Source organism: Mastomys coucha, unplaced genomic scaffold (genome assembly GCF_008632895.1).
Source record: "Mastomys coucha isolate ucsf_1 unplaced genomic scaffold, UCSF_Mcou_1 pScaffold23, whole genome shotgun sequence".
Lineage (NCBI taxonomy): Eukaryota > Metazoa > Chordata > Mammalia > Rodentia > Muridae > Mastomys > Mastomys coucha.
In genome coordinates, this window is record NW_022196906.1 from 37,933,909 (window position 1) to 37,952,175 (window position 18,267).

Below are 18,267 nucleotides of genomic sequence, written 5' to 3' on the forward strand. Positions count from 1 at the left end.
AGGAGGCAAAGAGACACACAGAAGGTGGGAAGCAATGGACAGAATCCTGCTCCATGAAAGAACCCCATAGCCAAACCCTTTCCTTTGGGAAATGATGGCATTGCTTTCTCCAAGGCTTCTCCTCTTGAGAGACTGCTGTTCATACTGACAATGGTACAGGAACAGACCTGTCTACCCTGAGTGCCTGCCACAAAAACCCAGCCATCCAGGACTCACCCCGAGGGCCCAGACAATGAGATGAAGAGAAGAAAATAAAAAGATGAGGAGACTTCTAATTTCCCTATGGGAAGGGGAATCAGAAGAGTAGGACGTCACGCTGAGCCAAGTGAACCTGGGGATTAAATGGAAATGGAAGTGCAGTGTTAGAAAAATAACCATCCCAACCAGAGCTTTCTAACTGGTACCTAAGCTGAGAGACCAAGGCCCTGGAGGGTCTTCTTGGGGATCTGTGACTGTGATGTCATGGCTTGAGGGGCAGCAGGTGGGAAATGTCAGCCGCTTCCCTAAGGAAGCGACAACCCACAACCCCTCCTGGAGCTGTCCGTGGTGCTGGCTTCATGTCCTGCCTGGCATGGCATAGCTGGCCACTCCCTGACATGTCATTGTCTGCCAGACTTTTTCCTTGCCAAGCTCCTGACCCAGCCCACAGCTGTGACCCTTGCTGCAAACTCCAGCATTGTCTGGTATCACCAATGCTGAGGAGGGTTCTAGCTCAGGTAGAACATGTGGCTGACAGTAACCGAGTCCTGAGCCACCCGAGAGCTTGCTTTATCTGGGACTCCACCCAGACCTCACACTTGAAGTCAAAACCTCATGCCTTCCTTTAACCATGCTCATTATTTCCAGCCTTATTCCTAGTACTGATATCAACTTACATTCCACCCTAACCCCAGGCTGAACCTGAGCCCCAAAGCCTTGGGGTTGGGAAAAAAATCCCCTTCTCATCTCTGCCTCCTCCCAGACAGACTAAGAATTCCTCTTCATTCTTGATATTAACCAACACTCCCTTCACAAGAAGAGGAACTGGAATCAGAACCAAGCTTGAAGACACTGACCTCTGCACACATTTAGTTAGCCCAGTGTCTACAGGAGGGATAGAGAGATTTCCAATATCTTCAGCCTCAGACCACCAATTCATCTCCAAAGAATGGGGAGGTTACTATTCTGCACTAAGCACATCTACCATAATATGTTGAGAGCCTATACTACTGTACTATATGCCTGCATCGTATACTGAGCACCTATACTACTGCATGCTGAGCATCTAGGTTACTCTGTACTGGGCATCTACATTGTATACTGACCTCTATCACCATCCACTTTCCTTTCTTTTTTCTTTTCTTTTTTTGGTTTTGGTTTTGGTTTTGGTTTTTTGGTTTTTCGAGGCAGGGTTTCTCTGTGTAGCCATGTAGCATTGGCTGTCCTGGAACTCACTCTGTAGACCAGGCTGGCCTCGAACTCAGAAATCCACCTGCCTCTGCCTCCCAAGTGCTGGGATTAAAGGCGTGTGCCACCACTGCCCGACCACCATTCACTTTCCGCACCAACATACACTGAGCATCTACTCCACCATGCACTGAGCATCTACATCACCATAGACTGTCTACACCACCATACACTGAGCATCTACACCACCATAGACGGTCTACACCACCATATATTGAACATCTACAACACCATACACTGAGCATCTACACATAGACTGTCTACACCACCATACACTGAGCATCTACCCCACCATGCACTGAGCATCTACCCCACCATGCACTGATTGTTTACACTGCCATACATGGTGTATCACTGTATCCTAAGCATCAACTATCATGTATTGATTAGTATAGGCTTAGGGTCAAACCTGGGTTCAAAGCCCAGGTCTGCTGTTGACTAGGGAGGTACCCTGTGTAGATCATCAACCTCTTGGGATCTCAGCTTTCTCAGGTGTAAACAGATAACCCATCTATACCCTAGGTGGGTTTTAAAACTTGATGATCTAATACCAATAAAATCTAGACCATCACAGGTGCTCAGTGCACACGAGGGTATATCTGCTTGGTGAACAAGAGTGTAGGTTCTCAGTGCACAGAACTGTAGGTACAGTGCATGACGGTTGGTGCTTAGTGGATGTTGGTATAGGTGCTCAGAACATGGTCACATATTTCACATTGATACAAGCACTCAGCGCATGAACATAGTAGATGTTTAGTAATATGATAAAGGTCTTAGAACATGACAGTACATCTGTCATTCTCCCACATACCATGAACTCTAGTTGTTAACAAGGCCTCACTTTGGCATCAGGAGACATGGGTAGCCACCAGTTCTGACCTGGATCTAAGTCTCTCAGGCATCCTCCAGCCTGGGCAGAGATTTTTTCATCTGTCTTGGGTGATGTCCCTTTCTTGGGCCCAAAGTTCAAGCGAGTTGCCTTTGAGTGGCCTACCCAGTGGCCAAGCAAGCAGTGTGGTGTCTTCTGCTCCCTTGCTCCTGGATTACACAACAGCATGCGCCACGGTCTAACCTGAAATACTCCTTGGGAAAGTCTTTGAATGTGTCCCCAGAGACAGAGCCTGTAACCCCCAGAGCTGCCCCACCCACTCCTCAGAAGTCACCTGCGCAGGGGACAGAGGAGATGTTGGGAAAGCAGAGCAGAGCAGAGCGGCACCAGCCTGGGCCTGACTCTCCCTTGTCCGTCCCTCTGTAGTAATTAACAGTCCTTTGTTCCCGTCCCCGATCTCGTCTGGCAGAACCTTAATCATCCTCTTCCCTGCGATGAGCAGCCTTCTCATTAGGGCCTTAAGAACCTCTATTATAAACATGTAAATGGAACTCAACGAGGAGGGAGATATTTGACTGTTCCCATTTCCTTTGTGCGGCTGCCAGCTCTGGGCTGCGCACGCCCGTGATTTCATTGCTCAGCAGCCCGGCGCCAGTGCGGGGGATGGGGTGGGGGTGGGTGCGGGGGCGGGGGGCACCGCACGTCACCAGCCGCTCCATCTTCACCTATTGGAATTTAATTACTTTCTATGGGAAATGTTTGAGGAACCTTTCTCCATCAATTGATTTCGAAGTCAGATTTTTATTCTAAGATACTTAATGGTGCTTGAGCCATTGATGGGAACCTAGGAGCAAGTAGACCTGGGCCACTTTGACAAGGTTAGGAAAGGTCATTATGGTTATGCCCCTGACTCTTCCCTGGTCAACCTGTCATCCAGCACAGATGTGTGTGACTCTCTTCCTGACAGCCCACAGAGAATTAGATTCATGAGCCTCCTGATCTGGACCGGAAGTCCTTTCTGCTGTCTGCCTGATGTAGAGCAAACCTTAAAAAAGAAAAAAGAAAAAAAAAAAAACAGTCAGTTTTTTCCTTGATGATGGAGGTATCTACCACATAGAAGCCTGACTCATTACCTGGAGAAGAAAAAACCTGACAGTTTGATCAGCCCCCCCCCCCACAAAGGTGCAGGGTGACAAGATACATACTCATCCCTTGCAGGCCCCAAGCAGCTAAAACATCCTGGACTCCCACAACTCAGTAAACCTTTCTCATTCGTGTCTTCCTGGTCCCTAGTCCTTACGGACACCTATGGTCTCAGAGGGGCTTCTTCCCTCCATCCCCTTCCTAAATCTTTACCCCACTCATTCTGTGGAGCTCTTTCATAGTCAGGCCATAGTGGTCCCCTCCTGGTCATCATCAGAGCTTGCCGACTCTGTAGCTGTCCCTGTGGCAAGTCCTTGTTGACCACAGATGGTTATCAGCTTAGCCCCCACTTGCTCATGGTGTTTGCTTCAGTTTGTTTGTTTGTTTGTTTGTTTTTCTGCACTTGAACGGAGCCTGGGGCCAACACTCCACCTCTAAATAACATCCCAGACCATGTCTAATTCTTTGGATAGACTCCCAGGGGTCCCCTCTTTAAGATGGAACCCAAGTTTTTGCTGTTGGGCCCCCCACTGCTCAGAGCACAGAGACTGAAACAGATGTATGCTGGGAAAACAAACTTGCTGCATTGGTCCATGGGGGCGGGGGGTGGGCACCTACATACTGGATAAGGTTGCTGGGCAGATTGCAGAGACCTGTGAACATTTTTTCCTTACCTCGTGGCTCTTTGTTCAGCTGTGTGGAATGTGGGGCTGGAAGGACACTGTTGAAGGAAAGGTTTTTCTACCAGTGCCCCACAGCTAGGGAACCACAGCAAACAGCTTCCCATTCCTCCAGCAGTGATGTGGGACCTCATCAGACTCCAGCCACGCAGAGGGCTGGCTGTCCCTTCCCATACAGGGCTCAGACCTCTGCCCTGGGAGTGCTGGGATGGGAGGAGTTCCTCCTGATTTAGTCCAACCTTCCAGACACTAAGGAAGTATTCTACCACTGGTCCAGGCCCAGCCATTTGGGTACTTTTGAGAGAAGGTACGCAATCCCTTATGATGATAGAAAATCTTCTATAGTTAATAGTTCTTTGGCAGTTTGGGTGGTAGTTTAGCATTTGTTTTAATTTTAAGATGGGGTCTCATGTATCTCAGGTTGGCCTCAAACTCAAAATATAGCCAAGGATGACTTTGAACTTCTGATCATCCAGCCTCCAGATCATGAGTACCAGGACTACAGGTCACTACCACTCCCAGTTTAGGTGTTGAGAATCGAAACCCAGGCTCCAGCATACCTGGCAGGCACTTCACCAATTGTCATATCTCCAGCCTATAGTTCTTTACAGTCAGTCTTCTCTGTTGTCGTCACCATGATGGATAGATTGGTTAGTAAACTAGCTAGGGTGAAAGAATGAAAAGGGGGTAGACTGACTAGCAGGTTGACTGGTGGGTGGGTTTCCTTTTTGATGCTCTATATATAGGGAAACAGACTGGTCAGCAGCATGGGTAGCAAGTGATGGTTTAGTTGCTTGGAGGCGATAGCTGGTTCTGGGCTAGTTGGAGGATGGATGATGGGTTCAGACTACAAGGTCAGTATCATGTCAAAGAAAGGGGAAGGCTCCTGAGAGGACACTGGGAGTCTCAGTCATCACTCCCTGCCTCTCCTGAGGAAGCCTGTGCCTCTCCAGGCTGGGCTCTCATAGACATCTCCTAAGATCTATGAAACAACAGAACTGCAGAGTGGCAGCAGTACACACAGCAAGGAGGGTTCAGAGCTTGTCCAGGTGCCTCTGATACTCCATGCCAGGACCCTGGATGTCTGTCAATGCCCTTGTCTACCCAACACCCAGAAAACCTGCCAGTTAAAGAGGCTTGCAAAGTGCTGGCCTATCATGGGGGCTTGTTCTTCTGTCTACACAATCTCCCAAGTTACAGACTCCAGAACAGGGTCTCTTGTGGGTGCTAACTCCCATGCCATTCAAGTTTGGAACTCCTCTCCCCAGCACACCCCTCCTGTCTGCCAAGACCTTCCTCATATCTCATCATGGTCTCCTCAACCCCCTTCCCTAGGCCATATAGGTGAGCTGGTCCACACTCTGGCCAGAGCCACTAGGACATTTCCAAATTGCATCTTCTGAGAATCAGAAAAAGAGATTTGGAGAGGAAATTGCTTCTCCCCGCACAATCAAGATGGGGCAATTTTTCACTCGTTTTTTTCCCCCTTCCTCCTTGCAATCTCAGTAAAAAATGAGAATGTGTCCAAAGCTTAACCCTTAGTATGGGCCAGCCTTTATCCCTCATGAGGTCTACAGAGATCTAATGGTTTCCAAGAAACCTGTGCCGGTGGAGCCAGGGTGACATTATAGTGCTTTTCCTGCACTGGGAACTGCCCAGAGCTCTTGGGCACAGATGCCAGGCCTGGGAGTTGCCCAGAGTGGACAGGTGAGGACAGCCTGCAGGTGGAGAGAACAAGGCAGGCTGAGGCAACCTGGTCCCAGGGGACTTCACTAGGGATCCTAATCACCCTCCCAAGAATGTGCCATTCCCACCAGTTATCACCAGCTCTCAGATGAGGCACTAAGTGCCTAGCTACCATAGTCATGCAATAGCTATCAGTGCCAGATCTCTGAGACCACCTACTGCAGAGACAGCCAGCCGAGCTGAGTCCCAGCCCTGCTGAAGAGTCACTCTTTCTCCTTTCCAGTCTTCTCACGTGTGTGATGGCTCTGCATCACCCCCTGGGGTGAGACCATAATCCATCACAAACCTGGGACAGGACCTGGAGATGCTGGAGGTCCCTGTTGCCTGTTTGCTGACTGAGCCCATTGATGCTCCCGTTTGTACCGAGTCCTCCAAACATGTTGTTTTCTTTCCTCTCTGCAGAAGTCTTCTGTCATTTCATCGACAGAAAAGAGATTAGACCAGGACTGGTGGCTCACACCTGGGAAACTGAGTCAAGAAGTTTGCCAAGAATCCACAGCCATCCTGGACTACAGGTTGAGATACTATATAAACAAACAAGGAAAAGGGGGCCTGGTAGTGTGGCCCAGTTGGTAGAGTACTAGTTTAGGGTGTACAAAACTCTGTGTTAGATCCCTAACACTACCTAAATCATGGGGCAGAAGGAGCAGAAATTCAAGGTCGGCCTTAACTCAGAGAGGCGGAGCGGTGACTGACCTAACATCACACAGCTGATGGAGCACATCTTATCCAGACCTTAAACTCTTGAGTATATTCACATTATATTCATATCAGATGCTATTCTGTATATTTTAAAAGGAGGGTTTGTGGGGGTGGGGGAGTGAAAGAAGGATTGTTCATTTGTCTTTTTAGATTTTGAAAATGGTTCTCACTATGTAACCCCAGCCAACCTCAAGCTCTCCATCCTCCTGCCTCAGCAGTGTTGGGACTACAGAAGTCTCCTGCTATGCCCAGCTGAAGGGGGAATCCTTCCCAGGAGGAGTTGTTGGGGTGGTGGTGGCTTTTAAAATTCCTCAGATGATAGTAGTGGTCCTCTAAGCAAATGTTCTGCAGAATTAATTCCTTATCATATTAATTCATTTAATCCTCACTCTAACCCCCAGGCAAGGCAATGTTACTATCTTCAGTGTTGCATGGTGAAGAAGCCAAACAGAAAAGTTTCTTAGCTTGTTCAAGGGCACAGGCCAATTAGCCATGGTGCCTTGGCCCTGGCACAGAGCAGCCGCTATTGCTCCCTACGGCCTTTCTTCTTAAGCCAGGATGTGTGCCAGGGAACAGAGGAACAGGGAATATTAGCTATGTTGTGACCAAAGCAACTCAAGGAAGGAAGGGCTGGCTTTGACTTCTGGTTTCAGAGTGTAGACTCTCAAGGCAGGGGAGTCACGGCACAGGAGCATGAGGTGGCAGGTCACGCTGCACCCACAATTAGGAAGCAGCATGCAGGAAATGCTGGTGATACGCACCCTCTCCCACTTCTCTTTCAACATATACACTCTCTGCCCTCCTCAGTTATACCTCCCTGGGAGCACCTCACAGGCACACCCAAAAGTGTGTCTGCTGGGTGATTCTAGATCCGTTAAGGTTGACGATGAAGATTAATCATCTCAGGAACAAAAGGGGGTTGTGCATCAGAGTAAAAATCCACAAGAGGCCTGGACCCCTCTGACTCTCAAGAAAAGCTTTCTTCCATCTTTATCACTCCCTTTTCCAAAGTTTAGTCCAGTGTTTAAGCCTGTGGTGCTGATGAGAGGGATATCTCTCCCCATAAGAAGAGTAGGGGATGCCCATAATTCCTGACCATCCCCCTCTGCCAATCACTGCTGCCTCCCCATTCCCATTAATCACCCCTTTTACTAACACCAAACTTCAGATGGCAAAGGTCATTGTAGCCTCAATAGTGCAGGGATCCAAGGATGTTCTCACTAAGCCACTGCCAGGCCACACTGACTCTTAGCCAAAGAGCCTAACAGAAGAAATGGCAGCAGCAAGAGGCTGCCTCCTCTCATGCAAGACAGCCAACTTCAACTTATCTCTCTCAAATCTTTCATCTGAACCTGGCTTCACTTTCCAGAACCATCCCTGCTACACACACACACACACACACACACACACACACACACACAAAAACATACTTACACATGCTCACAGGTACACACACGTGCCACACTCACACATGCACATATATCTGTGCTCACATGTGCATACACACACATAGGCACACATGCACACAGCTTGTACACATGCACACACATGCACACATACATGTATACACATGCACACACACATGCATAACCACAGACACATACACATGCACACACAAAAACATACTTACACATGCTCACGGGTACACACACGTGCACACACATAGGCACACATGCACACAGCTTGTACACATGCATGCATACATGCACACACAAGCACACATACATGCATACACATGCACACACATGCATAACCACAGACATACACACATGCACACACACACCTACAACAATAATCTACATACATTTTTCTGCCAGAAGACTTGAAATTGTTGAAAAGAATACATTAAATACCGTAATGGTTAGAGAGATGGATCAGTCGGTAAAGCCCTTGCTGCACAGTATGAAGACCTAAGTTGAATCCTCAGCACCCACATTAAAAAAGTCAAGTGTGGGAGCTGGAGAGATGGCTCAGTGGTTAAGAGCACTGACTGCTCCTCCGGAGGTTCTGAGTTCAAGTCCCAGCAACCACATGGTGGCTCATAACTACCCGTAATGAGATCTGATGCCCTCTTCTGGCATGTCTGAAGACAGCTACAGTGTACTTATATATAATGAATAAATAAATAAATCTTTTTTTAAAAAAATCAAGTGTGGCTGTCTGTGTGTGTAATCTCATGCAGAGGTGCTGATAGGAGGATTCTTACTTGCTGGCCAGTTTGGCTTGTTAAATCAGCAAGCTCTGGCTAGGAAGAGACCCTGTCTCAAAAACTAAGGTGAAGATTCAGGAAGACACTCAGAGGTAACCTCTGGCTTCCATACATACAAGCATGAACACACACATGCACATGCGTGTGTGCATGCACACACAAAAAAATTAGATAGAGAGATAGATGGATAGATAGATAGATAGATAGATAGATAGATAGATAGATAGAGTAAATGGTACCTTAAGATTAGTTATCTAGGTGGAAAGCCTTGTCACAGTGACAGTGATGGGACCTTCTGGGAAAGCAATTCAACCAGTGAAGGAAGAAGGGAACAGGTGACAGAGACCCAGAGACAAAGATGAGGTACAGAGATCATGGCTAAGAGAGCTCTGAGAGAGACCACCCGAGCCCCCATGTTGCTGGTCACTGTGAGTCTGTTTAATGAATTCTCTAATTATTAAAATCCACCAGGACAGTGAAGAGGGAAGTGGGGCTATGAGAAGAACTCAGAGGAGAGGTCTTCAGACTCAGAAAGTCTCACTAAACTAACTCTTCACATGGGGACGGCCAAAGCAGGAAAGAGAATAGGACAAAAGCCTTGGACCCCATCAGTCACCATTAGAAAGCAAGCCGTGTGTACCCACCTGGCAGGATGGTCCCCACTCCCGGGATGTAGTAGGAACTTAATAAGCATACTGATAAATGAATGGATAACCAAACTAGGAAACAATGAACACACACAGGCTAAGGATTTTTCTAGCGGTTGACCTTAGGGAAAAAGTAACAGTGATTCATTCATTCACGCACTCACATTAATTCACTCACTCGCTCTGTAATGCTGGTCCATCCCTTTGCAGCAATCCCTACCACGGATGAGCTGGTGAACGTGATCTCCTAGTTCCCAAAGTGTTCACTGTGCTGGCTGGAGACAAGCTGCTGCCCAGTACACATGGGGAGCTGCTTGGCGCTATGTGAGGAGTCTGTGCATATTGTGAAAGGAAATCACAGAAACCACACAGAGGATAAAGCTGGGCCTCAAACAGCAGGCAGCATGTCAGCAGAGATCTGAAGGAGGCCAGAGAGTGCGCCCAACAACATCTGGAGGAGAGAAGGGCTCGTGGCCCCAGGGATGGGTGTCTGGTGCACCTGAGATAGGGAGACAGCTGGAGCAGTACCCAGAAGGCAGGTTAGCGAAACATGGCTAAGAGATCTAGACTATTTCTCCAAGCTGCTCTGTTTGCTAGGTGCGATCCTCGGGGTCATAGAGGAGCCAGAGATTACATCGCACAGATGGGGGATGTGGTTAGGTTCTGAGTGTAATTCATGTTCAATGTCTTTCTTGAAAGACTTAGTATAGGTCTGAAAGAGGCAGCAAGTGGATGCCTTGTGGTACCCTCTTGAAGCCTGAAAGACTCATGTCAGGGGGCAGTCCCCTGGCCTGCACCTCATCAAAGCCAGGCCCAGGGACTAAACACAAACACAAACACAAACACACACACACACATATATGCACTCACACACACATACATGCATGCACAAACACACACACACACAAATGCATTCACACACACACACAAATGCATTCACACACACACACACACACAAATGCATTCACACATACACATTCACTCACACATACACATATGCACTCACACACACATACATGCATGCACAAACACACACACACAAATGCATTCACGCACATACACACATGCACTCACACACACACACACACAATGGCCACAGACCCAGCACACAGACAGTGGGACCACAAGCCCAGGAAAGGCTGCTGAACATTGCCAGCAGGTCACTGGGCATTACTGCTTCCATGTGAGCCAAGAGGGGCCAGGTCCAGGCAGAATCTCCAAGAAAGGACCACAATGCCACCAGGCTCCTCCGTGTCCCCAGTGCCCTCAAAAGGTTGTAACATTCACATACTCTTGAAGACTGTGCACACTCATGCACCCATACTGCCCATGTTCGCACTCACACTTCACGCCAGTGGCACCTGGGACATCCCATCCCACGTCCTGCCTAGAGCACCGTGCTTTACAACCTTGGTAACTTTGTGGAGCATCAGCTGAAAGCTAGGGGGCACCCCAAACCCAGTAAAACCCCATTCCTTCTCTCACATACATCCATACCCCAATACTCGCACAATCACCCACTCAGGTATATCACATTTGATTTTGCATATCGTAATTTGTTCCCTTCCAGAAGGTCCCTGTGGGCAGCTCTGAGCCCCAGCAGATGTGAAGTTCAGCCCCTAGAGTTCTGAGCACCCACTGGCAAGGCTGAGGGTCTAGAGCTAATGAGATGAGATGGTCCAGGTGCTCCTGGATCAGTCCATGCTCGTACTCTCGTTCTTCCCACTTAGGCATAAGATTTCTGGCCCAAAAGGTCACTTACATCATGCCAGGACTACCACTGGGCACTTAAAACAAACAAACAAACAACAAAAGCCCTCATCTTGAATCCTAACAACCTGGTAAAGACACACTTGTGTCAGCCATACCTAGCCCAGAAATGCTCCAGCATCTCACAAGCCAGAATCCCTCAAGACATCCCATCCCATCCCATCCCATCCCCTGTGCCCTGTAGCCCCACCTCCCACACCTCTCTAGTTTACTTACGAAGAAAGGTATGCAGGCAGGGCCCTGCTCTGCCAGGGATGGTGTGGAGAACAGGTCAAAGGCAGCCTGGCATCTGATGACTCTGGGCTGGCCAGAATACCCAGCCCTCGAGGTCCTAAAGGCAGTGGGAAGCAGAGTGGGGGTGGAGGGAAGCCAGGAGCTGGCAGGCTAAGCAAGATGAAATATTGATGCCCGTCCTAGTAAAGCGAGGAACGCTGCTTGTCCATGAATAAAAGATAAGCTGGAGGAGCGGGCTGGGCAGCAGATTAATTAATCTGAGTGAGCCTTGCTCTGTGCTGTGGGGGATGGGCACAGTGGAGCAGACAGGCTGTCCCAGTCCCAGGGTCCCAAGAGACCAGCAGAGGCAGACGGCTAGGCAGGGTAGCATCACTGAACATGGGCAGACAGGGAGAGGGGCAGGGCTAGCCAGGTCTCTAGGACCAGAATCAGGCACTGTGAAATGCCTGACAGGCTACCCAAGATGGCAGCTTCTGTAGCAGAGGAGGGCCACAGAGGTCAGCTGCTTTGGAAAATGGCATTGCCGTGCTGAACACCAGCCTCCAGTATCCTTTCCTGCCACCTCAAGCCCTTCCTCGGGAGTCTTTGAGAGCCAGGATGAATGGGGACATGGGAGAAAGGTGCAGGTGGCTGACTCAGGACTAATGTGGAAAGCTGGCCACCCTGGGCACCCCTTTAATGTAGTTCAAGCTTTAGTTCTGAAAAGGGAAAGGGTTAAAAGGAGCCACATGGCCCTCCCTGCCCCTCATTCCATGACAGCCTCAGGTCCTTGACTGCCTCTGCTGTAGGACAATATGGAAATGCTGGCCGAGTGGTACAAAGCACAAGATTCCTGGACACAGTGACGGCAGGCTCAGCGGGATACAGAGCTCACAACCTAGTGTTCATCTGTCATCCGCTGGCTGTGGCAGCTTTCATGAGCTCTTGGCAGTTTTACGTTTCCCAAAGGTGACATTAGGACAGGGTGGTGACAGTCCTCATCATGCCTTCCACCCACAGGATCCTGCTGGATCAGCCCCAGGCTCTGTATTGTCCTAATGGACCCCTGGGGTCAATGCCCAAGCTGACTATACTAGCTCCTCCTACCAGTCATCCCCAGTGTGACATGGGGACCCCTTGCTCAGTGTGCCATCCTGTTCACCCTTCGGTTCACCCACAAACTGTTCTCTGAGAGAGGATCAGATTGGATGCCAGGTGGCCACAGCTGACTCCAGCTACAGCCCCATGCAAGTGACAGGACACCTCCAGATGGTTTCTTTTTCCCCCAAGCTGGTAACATTGATCATGATCAAGAGCAGCTCCTAGAATCCAGCCCAAGACCAACCGTAGGTGCTGTTGGGAATGGGGCCATGCAGCTGCCACCACCCCATGCTGGTTCCCTCCATAGCCACAGCCATGACATTCACCTTCCTTTCCCATGCGGACCACAGCTTCCCTGTTCCCACACCCCAGCCTCTCTGGCCAGCTCACGGCCTTTCCCATCTTTCCTGATCAGCAGTATTCATCACGAGCAGTCTGCTGACATCTTCTGTACTCTGTCTCCTGTTTATTATTTAACCTTGCTTCCTGTAGGTTTGAGCCCATCTCTTCCATTCATTCCTGACTCTGTAAATGCAGGAACAAGGTCGCTTTGGACCCTCCAGTTCTCCCAAAGCTGTGCACATCTGTGAGCACATGGCGGAAGTTCTGCACTCATGCCTGCTTAGGTGACTGTGAAAGGATACTATTCCTCATAGCTCCTGTCTCTATAACAAGAGCTAGCCCATCCAGCAAATACCTGCTCTGTATGCTCCCCGGGACTATCTCACCTTCCTTACAACCTTCTGGACAGGCAAGTCTCTCCCAACAGCCAGATGGCAAAAACCAGGTGCACACTTTAACCAAGGTCACGCAGCTGGCAATCAACAAAGCCGGGAACAAGCCCCAATCTAGGCTTAGAGTTCTATCTGGTACATCCATCTGATGATTACAAGATGCATGAGGGGCTTCGCATCCCTCACCTGCTGAAGAGCAGGGATGTCGGAGAAGAAAGGCCTCCAAGGGCTGGCAATGAACATAGCTAGACTTAACCTGAGGATTCCAGCAGCTACCTCTCCTTGCACCTGCCCCATCCCAGAAGGAAGGACAGAGATGTGACTGAAGGTCAGGGAGGCTGGCTAGACCGCTGTAAGATTCATAAAGATTCCTTGGGCTCAACTATCAGAAGTTGCCTGATACCCCACTATCTACCTGGATCCAGAGCCTGGTGGTAGGCAAGATATTGGTGGTCCTCCACAAACCAGCTGTAATGGTAAATTCTCTGAGTCCAGCCAGGAGAGAAACAGACAAAAGCTTGGCCCAAGAGGCACATATAATGTCACATGACCATCCAAGAATGTTTACCTCTGAACTAGGGGTACAGAGGTGAACTTCTGCAAAAAGTAGCTGGGAGCCAGGAGTCTAGTATTGCTGTGGTTATCGTGCCACCTGCTGGCCATTTAGGGAATAGCAATAGAAGTGGATGTGGGCATGGATTCATTCATCTAACGTCTCTGCATGGCAGGCAACATTTGAAGGCTGGGTACATGGGAATAAACTGAAAGACCAGAAACCCAGCCTTGGTGGAGGTTACAGTTGGATGGGAGAGAGTGTTGGTGAGTGGAGTTGACATGTAATATACACATGAAAGGGCACAGGATGCTTAAGCACTGAGGAGGAATCTAAAGCAGACAGGGAGTGCCTGGGATACTGTGATCTTATTCAAGAGGTCAGACATGGCCTCACAGAGTCAGGGACACTGAGGAATGTCCAGAAGGTGAGGAAAGAGCCATGTTAATTTCTGAGCTGGCTCATCCCCGACTGAAGTAGGAATGAGTTCCAACTGGGAGGGGCTGCGAGTATGGCAGAACCTGAAAGATGACTTCAAAAGCCTGGGACTTTATTGCTGGGCTCAGTGGAGGAAAAATAGCATTATCTAGCCTGTTTACCCCAGCACTGGTGGAGATAGGACCCAGGAACTTGCTCAGAACATTGGAGAAACAGGGAAGGAGAGGTCAGACAGTAGTGAAAAGTCAGACCAGACCCCAAGTCAGAAAGGAGAAAGGAGCCACTGATCCTTGTTAAGAGATGGCCAGGGCACTGGGACAGGGTCACCCAAGTAGTACCAACTATAAATGCAAGAAATAAACGAGTGCCCACAAACACAGGGACACAGATTCCTCTTGACTTGAGCTGTTGGTGAGAATGTGAAGGAAGCAGTCAGTCACTTTGGGGAAAAAGATAATCCCTCAGAATGTTAAACACAGAGTTTAACCCAGAGCTCGGCAATCTCTCCGAGACAGAGGCCCAAAGGATGAAAACACACATTGTTGCAAACACAGAAACAATTTATCAACCTCTCTACTCCAGACACCACCTGCTCTTGAAAAAAAAATTTTTTTTTGATTTTACTTAACTAGAGACAACACCACCTCTGTTTATCTTTCCCCAAACCCTGTCTTTGGAGACAGGAATTTGAGACTGGAGCCTCCTATCTCCTCATCTGTGGTTGCTTTTTTTCCTCTTTTTTTTCAAAAATGTGTTGCTGAAGTTGCCATGTTACACGCCAGGCTGGGTTAGTAATGAAAACAACCCAAATGTCCATCACCAGTAAACAAAATGTGGTATATCAATACAGGGAATGTTAGTCAACCATAAAGAGGAATAAAATACAACTGCTTCAAGTTACAATGGGAACAATAGCCCAACAGGAAGAAGCCAGTCACAGTGGACCACAGATTATGTGAGTCTATTGATAAGAAGTACTAAGACGTGAATCTAAAGTACTAGACTTTTCCACAGTCAGCACATAAATGGTGGCCAGGGCTGGAGGCAGAGTGGCTACTAGTGGGTTCAGGATTTCATATGGGGATGAGGAAAATATTCAGGAATTAGAGCGTGCTGAGGGTTGCATATCTCAGTGACTATGCTCCACACTACTGAATTGTAGACTTTTCTAATGCACACTTTATGGAGTATGCTATATCTCAATATTACATATCTTTTAAAGGCTTTGGTTGGAATGGAGGGGTAGCCTCAGCCCAGGAAGGAGGTAGAATATAGGGAACACAGAAGTCTCTGTGCTCACAGATAAGCTCTGGGGAACCTGACCATTAAGTACACAGGTTTATTCCTTCAAGGGAAGAAATGCAATATCTGTCATCCTCCCAGAAGGCTGGAGCAGACATGCTTACTAGCCTGGTGACCTTTGCTCTATCTGTGTGGCTAGAGACTTTTCCAGCACTGGATCCTCCCCTAGACCCCTTATTGTGAGCTTGTTTTTCTCAATCTATCTGTCTTAGCAAGGGTTTTATTGCTGTGAAGAGACACCATGACCACAGCAACTCATATAAAGAGACCATTTCATTGAGGATGGCTTACAGTTTCAGAGGTTCAGTCCGTCATCATCATGGCAGGAAGCGCAGCAGGGTGCAAGCAGACACGGTGCCTAGAGGGAACTGTGAGTTCTACATCTGATCCCACAGGCAGCAAGAAGTCAACTGACCTGAGCTTCTGAGACCTCAAAGTTCGGCCCCCTAGTGACACACGCTTCCTCCAACAAAGCCACATCTACTCCAGCAAGGTACACCTCCTGGTAGTGCTACTCCCTAAGGGCTAAGCATTCACACACCTATTCAAACCACCACACTATCCTTATGGACTTTACTGCTGCTTCACTGCAGTGTGTCTCATCTGTACTCAGCTTACTTTGTCCCCAGGGAGATTCGTGTATGCTTTGTTGTGCTTGCAGAATTGAGTTAATCACCACAGGAACTGTCATCAAACTGCTGTGCTTAAAATAAGACACACAGGTCAGACTCCTTGTCTTAGTTAGGGATTCATTGCTGTGAAGAAACACAATGACCATGGTAACTCTTATAAGGGAAAACATTTCATTGGGGCTGGCTTACAGTTTCAGAGGTTTAGTTCATTATCATCATGGTAGAAAGAATGACAATGTACAGATAGACTTGATGCTGGAGAAAGAACTGAGAATTCTACATCCTGATCTGCAGACAATTAGGAGACTGGATTTTTTTTTTCCACACTGGGTGAAGCTTGAGTGTTTAAGGCCTCAAAGCCCACCTCCACAGTGACGAACTTGCTCTAACAAGGCTACATCTCCTACAATGAAGCCACACTTCCTAATAGTGCCACTCCCTATGGGCCAAGCATTCAAGCACATGAACCTACAGGGCTATCTCTATTCAAACCACCACACTCCTGAAGTTTGAAGCAACATCAGCTACTGAGTCGTCTTGAATCAAGTTAATTGTTTTTTTGCCTCCTGAAGACCATCTCTCTGCGGGTCTGTGAAGGTCAGAAGACCCGGACAGTAGAGGACATAGACACTGTTGAAGATGGGGCGGGTGCGGTGGGGAGACTGCGGACATTCCCTCCTAGTGCTTCTCTATTCTCCGTGAGACAGGAAGTAAGTTCTCAGCTGAGGGAGAAGACAAGGTCTCCAGGAAAGAGCAAAGGCAAGAGAGTCAGGCAGCAAAGGGGAAGGTGACCCTGCGGCCCTGTGAAGGAGGGCTAAGGGCCTCGCACCAAGTTGTCTCAAATCCCTTGATCAGGCGGAGACCCTAATCCATACACACACACCACCTGCTTCCTGAACATACAAGTGCACGCATGGACATCTGTGTCAAGAAAAGAAAACACGAAAACTGTGGGCTGAAGAGATTGCACTTGCTGCTCCTCCAGAGGACCTAAGTTCAGTTTCTGACACCCATGTGGAGTAGCTCACTTCAGCCTATAGCTCTAGCCTCATCTGGTGCTTTCTGACCTCTTTAGGCAGAGAGACACCCACATGACAGACAGACAGACACCACACACACACACACACACACACACACACACATGACTGACAGACAGACAGACAGACAGACACGCACACACACACCCCTTTTAAAAGAAAAGAAACTGGACTGGAGAGATGGTTTGGTCAGTAAAGTGCCTGTCATACAAGCACAAAGACCTAAGTTTGACCCATGCCTCCAAGACCCTCATGTAAAGTGTGTCATGGTAGTAAATTGTCCCATGCTATCTGAGCTCACTGGGAAGTGGGCTCTGGAGACAGGGTTACCCCCCTACACACACACATTTACAGCCCATGTTTAATCAAGTGTCCTCCAAGAACCTTTATCTTCAGATGACCTAGATGGTCCTGGCTCCTCTGGGACAGACTAGTGTAGTATTTGGTTTTCTCATAGGTCCCTGGCCTATCTAGTCTCAGGGTTTTGGCCACACAAGCAGTGACAAGTATGGGTTCCATTTCATGGAGTGGACCTTAACCCAAATCAGACATTGGTTGGTTACTTCTACACGCCTTACACCACTATTGCACTGGTGTCTCATACAGGCAGGTCACCTTCATAAATCAAAGGGTTTGTAGCTGGGTTGGTGCTTCCCTTTCTCCTTCGGTGGTATGCTGATTATCTTCCAATATTGTTAACATTACTAGTTCATAGAGGTGAAGGCTCTAGGTAGGCGCCAACTCAATTCCTCTGTGTTACACACACACACACACACACACACACACACACATCTCTGGAGAAGATGGCTCAGTCAGAAATGTACCCACTATATAAGGAGTTCCAAGAACCCAAGCATGGCAGCACATGCCTGTGACCCCAGCACTGGGGAGGTAGAGACAGTGGGTCCCTAACATTCATTAACTAGTCAATCTAGCAGAATAGATGAGCTTCAGGTTCAGTGAGAAAACCTGTAACAAAGGAAGTTCTGAGGATGCCTGCTGAGGTTGTATCTGGCTTCCACACATGTCCACACATGTAAACATGCTCTCTCTCTCTCTCTCTCTCTCTCTCTCTCTCTCTCTCT

At 48.4% G+C, this 18,267-nt stretch overlaps 1 long non-coding RNA gene across 1 annotated transcript; it reads right to left on the reverse strand.

Moving 5' to 3' along the window:
• Positions 1-2,185: 2,185 nt before the first annotated feature.
• Positions 2,186-11,490, reverse strand: LOC116073444. The gene is made up of 2 exons (XR_004111806.1): positions 11,389-11,490; positions 2,186-3,320 (listed from the first exon to the last, which is right to left on the reverse strand). It is a non-coding gene; the product is annotated as an uncharacterized LOC116073444 (long non-coding RNA).
• Positions 11,491-18,267: the final 6,777 nt, after the last annotated feature.